Consider the following 7500-nt stretch of genomic DNA (forward strand, 5'->3'; position numbering starts at 1 on the left):
TAGTTTGACAGTTATTGAGAGTTGATTGAGTGAAGTTGTGGACCAGTGATGTCATTATTGTGCACAGATTTCATCACTGGTCCACAACTTCACTCAAATGAACTCTCAATAACTGTCAAACTAAATGAATGCCTACAAGACTGTTTACAGTTTTCAGATAAACTACTGATTTTGTAATGATACAAAGCTGGTTGAAAATTGGCGGAGTGTTCCTTTAATTTATGATGAGGCCGAATACCTTAACCCAGTGCTCTTCAACAGGGGGTCCGTGTGATCCCCAGGGGGTCCGCAGTGGTACTGCAGGGGGTCCGCCAACTTTTGTCCAAAGTAGTTTGTGAATTTTTATTTATTTAATTTTTTTAGACAAAGAAATAACAATATTGAGTAAAAATTTCCAAGCATTCATCTGCAATAATAAGCTACTTTTGACATGAATGATTTACAAAGCGAATGTGATGAAGCAATATGTGAAACACGTTCTTATGTAATCTATTAATAAAAAGAAGTGTCAAACCTGATATCCTGGTGTGCACTTGACTGGATCATAAATGTTATTATAGGTCACGGTTCAAATGCAACACTTTTTGTTTTTTTATCGTAGGGGCTCTCTGCTCTGTTTCTCTATCAACCAAGGTTGAAGACCCTTAACCTGCCTTAACCTTTACCAGTGGTACATGTATAGTTAAGGACATGTAGGGTTCTTCCTGGCTTCTTGAAGGGCTTTGGTGCTGTGTCGCTGGGCAGGAGGTTAGGGGTAGAACATTTAACAAATTTATAATTATATTTTTAATTATTATTATTCTTTTTGTAATCACATAATTTTGGACCATTATTATGACCATATCCGTATACAAATATTTGGAAATAAGCCAGGGCAAGATAATAAACAAACACCCCAAAAGCTTAAAGACAAAACTTTCAAGTAGTCCACTGGGGGGACCAACTTTGATTTGATATTAATTTAGCTGAGGTGGTGAATGGATCCTCGGCTGTACTGACGTAATTCCCCCAGCGCTAGCCCGCTAGCCGCCAGTGAAAGCTAATCAATGTACCGGACCAGAGGTGGAACGGCGTTTGGGACGGCGGTGCGAGGTGGCGTCAGGTGACGTCATGTAGGAGCAACATCTGTCTCCTATTGGTGTGTGTGTGTGTGTGTGCGTGTGTGTGTGTGTGTGTGTGTGTGTGTGTGTGTGCGTGCGTGTGTGCGTGCGTGCATGTGTGTGTGTGTTTGCTGTGTGTGCATGCGTGCGTGCATGTGTGTGTGTGTGTGTGTTTGTGTGTGTGTGTGTGCGTGCGTGCATGCGTGTGTGTGTGTGTGTGTTTGTGTGCATGTGTGTGTGCGTGCGTGTGTGTTTGTGTGTGTGTGCGTGCGTGCGTGTGTGTTTGTGTGTGTTTGTGTGTGCGTGCGTGCTCCAGGCTCCCTCAGGCCTCTGCAGAGAAGGGGCAGCTTTTAGACACATAGTGTTCCTGTGTGAATAAAGGGCTTTGTTGGTAGCAGAGAAACAGAACAGAGCGCTGGCATCTTCTTCTTCAGCCTGTGTTTAGTTTGCAGCACAGCCTCGTGCAGACAGCCGGCAGCTGCTACTTACGTAGGTGTCTGTGTGACTGGGACAGCGCGCACCGAGGGGAGACGAAAAAGGGAATGGTGTTGTTTTTTAATACACACTGTGACATGTATTCCCCCTAGATACCCAGATATGGATTCTAATGAAAAATGTCGGAAGGGAAAAAGGGGTGGACTCAGTGGACTTTTGCCACTTTTGGCTTGAACTGAATTGACCTAATAACAAACCTAAATGCTGCCTTCAAGGTGCTATCAGAAATATCGGAAATTACAAGTTGATCACACAGGAATGCTATAAGCAACGGGGGTAAATATGACAGGGCAATGTCATGTCATGATATTCTATGATGTGGTGAAACGTGTCAACAACAGGGGCCGGTTGCACCAACTGGTCTTACACTGGTCTTAAGCTAAGTTGGTCGTAACTTTACGACCTACAGCTACGCCGGTTGCACCAAGACGACTTAAGCCTTCTTTTCACTAAGACCAGGCGTAACTCCTACGCCTCGTCAGGAGGAGGCGTAGAGCCTGCCTGTAACAGAGATCTCCGCGGAGACCTTTTTGACCGTCATCGTCGTAACATCGCCAGTTCGCCGTCTTTGAAAGCACGACGTTAGATTATAACTAACTACTTGTGTGGCTTAGCCTTCCCAAATGTTGGCGTTAATTCTTTTAGAATTTAATACATAGAATTGGGAACGTTACATTAAATTTCATTCAGACTCCCTGACACTAATCGCCGCCGCCATTTTCCCCCGGGGCTTCCACAGGAGGAGGGGGGTGGGAGGAGGGAGGGTGTAGTGACGCACATACAGTAGTGGGTGACGGCGCGAGGCACATGTGGGCCAATCAGAGGGCATTCCCCGACAATTCACATGAACGCGCATTGCTATGACCAGCGTAGTTAAGACCAGAGTAAGCCGTGTTGGTGCAACAGGCGTAAGTCCATGGTCTTAACTAAGACCGACGTAGGAGTTACGACCAGGCATAGTTAAGACCAGTTGGTGCAACCGGCCCCTGGTGTTTACAGAGATGATTTTTTTAATTAGATTTTCTGAATTGAAATAAATCACGCCATCAAATCCCAGCTTTTGAAGATTCTAAATAATAAATATGTTATATCTCTAATAACACGGTATCTACATCTCTGTGAGAAGTGGGTGAGTCAGTGGAGCATCTATGGGTCACTTGTAGTTGGCCATCTTGGCTCCAATTTCCTTTTTTCTTTTAAATATCCCAGTCTGTCAAAAAGAAAAGTGTGAACATGTAATAATGAATAGATGTATTCTTCCCCCTCCCTGCACTGACCATATTGTCCACACAACGTACCCGTGTCAAACAAACCCGCCCCACGACGACACCCGTCCCCCCGGGTGCAACGCATCAGATGAGCTGTAAATCATACTGGATGTACTCAAAGGGGATCAGGCAGATTGGCAGATTACCTCAGGTCTCTGTGTGTATGGCACCTGTCCAGGTAACCTCAGGTCTCTGTGTGTATGGCACCTGTCCAGGTAACCTCAGGTCTCTGTGTGTATGGCACCTGTCCAGGTAACCTCAGGTCTCTGTGGCTATGACACCTGTCCAGGTAACCTCAGGTCTCTGTGTGTATGGCACCTGTCCAGGTAACCTCAGGTCTCTGTGCGTATGGCACCTGTCCAGGTAACCTCAGGTCTCTGTGACTATGGCACCTGTCCAGGTAACCTCAGGTCTCTGTGACTATGGCACCTGTCCAGGTAACCTCAGGTCTCTGTGACTATGACACCTGTCCAGGTAACCTCAGGTCTCTGTGACTATGGCACCTGTCCAGGTAACCTCAGGTCTCTGTGACTATGACACCTGTCCAGGTAACCTCAGGTCTCTGTGACTATGGCACCTGTCCAGGTAACCTCAGGTCTCTGTGACTATGGCACCTGTCCAGGTAACCTCAGGTCTCTGTGACTATGGCACCTGTCCAGGTAACCTCAGGTCTCTGTGGCTATGGCACCTGTCCAGGTAACCTCAGGTCTCTGTGTGTATGGCACCTGTCCAGGTAACCTCAGGTCTCTGTGCGTATGACACCTGTCCAGGTAACCTCAAGTCTCTGTGGCTATGGCACCTGTCCAGGTAACCTCAGGTCTCTGTGTGTATGGCACCTGTCCAGGTAACCTCAGGTCTCTGTGGCTATGGCACCTGTCCAGGTAACCTCAGGTCTCTGTGTGTATGGCACCTGTCCAGGTAACCTCAGGTCTCTGTGTGTATGGCACCTGTCCAGGTAACCTCAGGTCTCTGTGTGTATGGCACCTGTCCAGGTAACCTCAGGTCTCTGTGCGTATGGCACCTGTCCAGGTAACCTCAGGTCTCTGTGCGTATGGCACCTGTCCAGGACAGGTAACCTCAGGTCTCTGTGTGTATGGCACCTGTCCAGGTAACCTCAGGTCTCTGTGCGTATGGCACCTGTCCAGGACAGGTAACCTCAGGTCTCTGTGGCTATGGCACCTGTCCAGGCTTTGTTCACATACAGGTTAATTGGGAGCGAGGAGAGCAAAGTGACGGGAAGGAATTCATAATACAGAACGTACATGTTGACTTTTCCCCCGGAGGAAAGTAATCATCCTTTTTTTATTTCTCAGGGCTGTGAACTTAGCCTGTCTGTCAGTCAGCACATCCTCCGCCTTATCTCACCAGCTTTTAATTGTTTTGTTTTTTGTTTTTTTGAAGCAAACAGCAAAGACAATGCAAACGAGTCCCCGGGCCCAACGAGAGCTCGTTAATTGCCTTGTGCTGCTCATTTCCGTCGGTGTAATTAGGAACGAGCTGCAGTCCAGCTCTCCTCGACAGAAAAGAGAATTCATCTCGTTAGGATGTCGATACAGATTCAGTCCTCGTCTGTCGTGACGTCAGCCAGCGCTCTCTCTCTCTCTCTCTCTCTCTCTCTGAGGGAGCTTTCATTTTGATTCAACCTTTTCTCTCTCTCCGTTTCCACTTCACATTGTTTACGGATCACATTTTAGCACCCTGTCTATACGAGAGACACCGTTTTCGTACGTGTCTATTCATGACACGTTGTGAATAATAACGCAAAGGCACAGTATTGCACTCCTGTCAGTGTGTTTAGTTCAAAATGAGCTGCGGTTATTGAGTTACTATATTTTTTTTGCAGACTTTTTGACAATCTGCCAGAAATCCCTGTCGCATCAAATCAAAACGGGGGTCATAGTTACATACTTCCTGCTTTGTTTTGAAATAACTGGAGGTGTAGCTCATCGTGTGCAGCGAGCAGGAATTCACATCCCCTCCGTTGTGAACTGCAGGGTGGATTAAGTGTAAAATAAAGCATCTTCACTGTGACTTAGCAGCAACAGCACAAGGCAACTGGCAAACGGGACAATTGAGATGTGTGTGTGTGTGCTTAGCTCTCTCCCACGCTGCGGCTTTGGAGGTTTATCCAGCGTAATAGCATTTTAAATAAACAATCTCTGGGCTGAAACAGTGCCTGCATTGTGGTGCAGCAAGATAGGCTGAGCCCAGGCCCGGGCCAGGCCCGGCAGCTGTCATCTCACAGCAGCGCGGGGTTACGATAGGAAATTGAGAATTACAACGTTACAACAACCGCCCGACTTGTTAACGGGGGTGAACCTGCGCGTGCTCGTTTTGTTTTTGCGGGGAAAAAAAGCCGGTACCTTAAATCAGAATCAGAATCAGAATCAGATATCATTTATTCACCATTATGTTATGTAACATATAGGAAATGTGCGCTGCTGCTGCTGACCATTGTTGGATTCTGCTCTCGCACTGTTCCGTCTTCTTGGCTCGGTGGTGGAATTCATCGATGGAACGAGGTGTTATTTCAGGGCCAGAAGAACTGAATGGAGAAACTTGGCACGGGCCGGCCCCAAAAACATCCTTTATATGACTAGTTGGAGTGGCACGCGGCACAAAACGCTCCAGTGTCTCCGCCCGTTTCCCTGCCAGTAAAGGACGAGTTCCTTCCTTCTAAATTGTTGCCTGATGCTGTGGATGATGATGTGGTCATCCCAGGAGACACTGTACACACTGCTGCCCTCTCACGTCTCCCCTTCCTCGCCCCTCCACGCTCCGCCCCCCCCCCCCTCTCCTTCCGCAAAATTAGCCGCACGACTTAATGGTCCGACGTCGGCCAAGAGCAGTCAGCCGCCCTGTCAGCCGCTGATGGCTCTCGCTGAGAAAAACGTGTTTTCTTACCAATTTAGAGAGACAGTTGTGTTCAGGAAGACGAGCAGCGCGGACGACCTCGAGCGCTCACCTGTGGGAGTTCAGGCCCCGCCTCCCGGGCCGGTGCAGCCCTCCAATCATATTTAATCACGTTTTTTTCCCCCCACAGTTTTCCACCCCCTCTGCCTATCTGGGGAGAGCCGTAGACTAGCACCATGCCTCCTCCGATACATGTGTAGTCGCCAGCCTCTTCTTTTCACCCGACAGCGAGGAGTTTCACCCGCAGGAACGTAGCACGTGGTGGGAGGATCACGCTATTCCCCCCAGTTCCTCTCCCCTCCGAACAGGTGCCCCCCCCCCCCCCCGACCGACCAGGACTCATACCCCACACCGGGTTCCCACCCGCAGACACGGCCAATTGTGTCTGTAGGAATGTCTGACCAACCCGGAAGTACCGCTGCCAGGAAGTGAACCTCTCCACCGTGAGTGCGAGTGCTTTTACCTCCACATTACCCAGACGCCCCCCGTCCAATCATATTTCAATCATGTTGGAACGGCGGCTGAAGACTCCTGACCTCATGGGGGCAGCAATCAAAAGTTGCTTCCCTCCCCGGACAGGACGACCCGTTTGCCTTGGCACTCAACTGTGGGTTCACGGATGAGACTCCAGCTTCCCCATCCCCTGTGAAACAACGTCCATTTATCAGTGGTTGATGCAGTAGAAAAAGCCTGTGAAGAGTTTCCCACTCTGTTCGCCGACCTTGGTCTCTCGTTCTGCAGTCTTTCTTTATTCTTCAGCCACCGGCGTTTTCTCTCTCTCTCTCTCTCTCTCTCTTTTTTTTTCAATTGGTGAAGGTTGCTGGACAGGACCTGTCATCACGGTCGGAGGAGAAGAAAAACCAAAGCGGGGGCCACAAATCTGCTTGTGCCGACGCACACACGCTTAAGATGGAACGCCCAATTTGAATCCTGTTTCGTAATAAGTCGCCCTGATTTATAACGAGAGTAATGAGCCGTGTTGTTTGGACTCTTTTTCGCTCATATATTTCCTCACGTATTTATTCAGAGTTGTTTGTCATTTTGGGGGGGTGTTGGATCACCCTAACAAGAAGAGAGAGGCTGCAATGGTTTCATCTAATTGTAGCCTTGCCTTATAACAAACTTAGATTAAAACTGTCATTTTAATTTGTTTTATCGGCCATTTCGATCAATTCACGAAATCAGTCATTGATTCCGTCGGGTCGTGACTCAGGACTAACTGCCCTGGGTGACTTAAGATGAACTTGAAATCAGCAGCGTCAGGTTTGTTTTTTCACGTCTCGCCTTGACGACTGCAGACTTTTGGAAGCGTTTCAGCGGTGATCTGTTTCTGTTGTGGAGCCAGACCTCTGGAGCTGCCGTGTCGACACAGTGGCTAGCTCTAACAAATCACACAGGCTTCCATCTGGACGACCTTCAAGTCAGGAACTCCTACTGAAGGACCCGGGCATCAGCGCCAAGCGCGCGCGCGCACGCACGCACGCACACACGCACACACACGCACACACTCTCTCTCTGAAAGTCCCAGTGAAGGACTCCAGTCCCCCGTGCCTGGGCTTATGTCTTGGCCTCCATTAAAACACATGCACAATGCAGAGCTGATTAAAGACAGAGGGGATTGAGGAAGTAGTGAAAGCGTTTGAACGGGAGAGGAGCGCTCCCTCCCCTCTCGCCACCGCTCATGTCTGTTGTCTGGCAGCCGCTGGCTTTTTTCAGCTTGTTGA

General features: G+C 48.7%; 1 protein-coding gene across 1 annotated transcript in view; it reads left to right on the forward strand.

Moving 5' to 3' along the window:
- Positions 1-7500, forward strand: part of stx8 (syntaxin 8) — a 70499-nt gene that overhangs the window by 49723 nt on the left and 13276 nt on the right. The window lies entirely within an intron of this gene.

This window comes from Poromitra crassiceps (assembly GCF_964638095.1).
Source record: "Poromitra crassiceps genome assembly, chromosome: 19".
NCBI classification, from domain to species: domain Eukaryota; kingdom Metazoa; phylum Chordata; class Actinopteri; order Beryciformes; family Melamphaidae; genus Poromitra; species Poromitra crassiceps.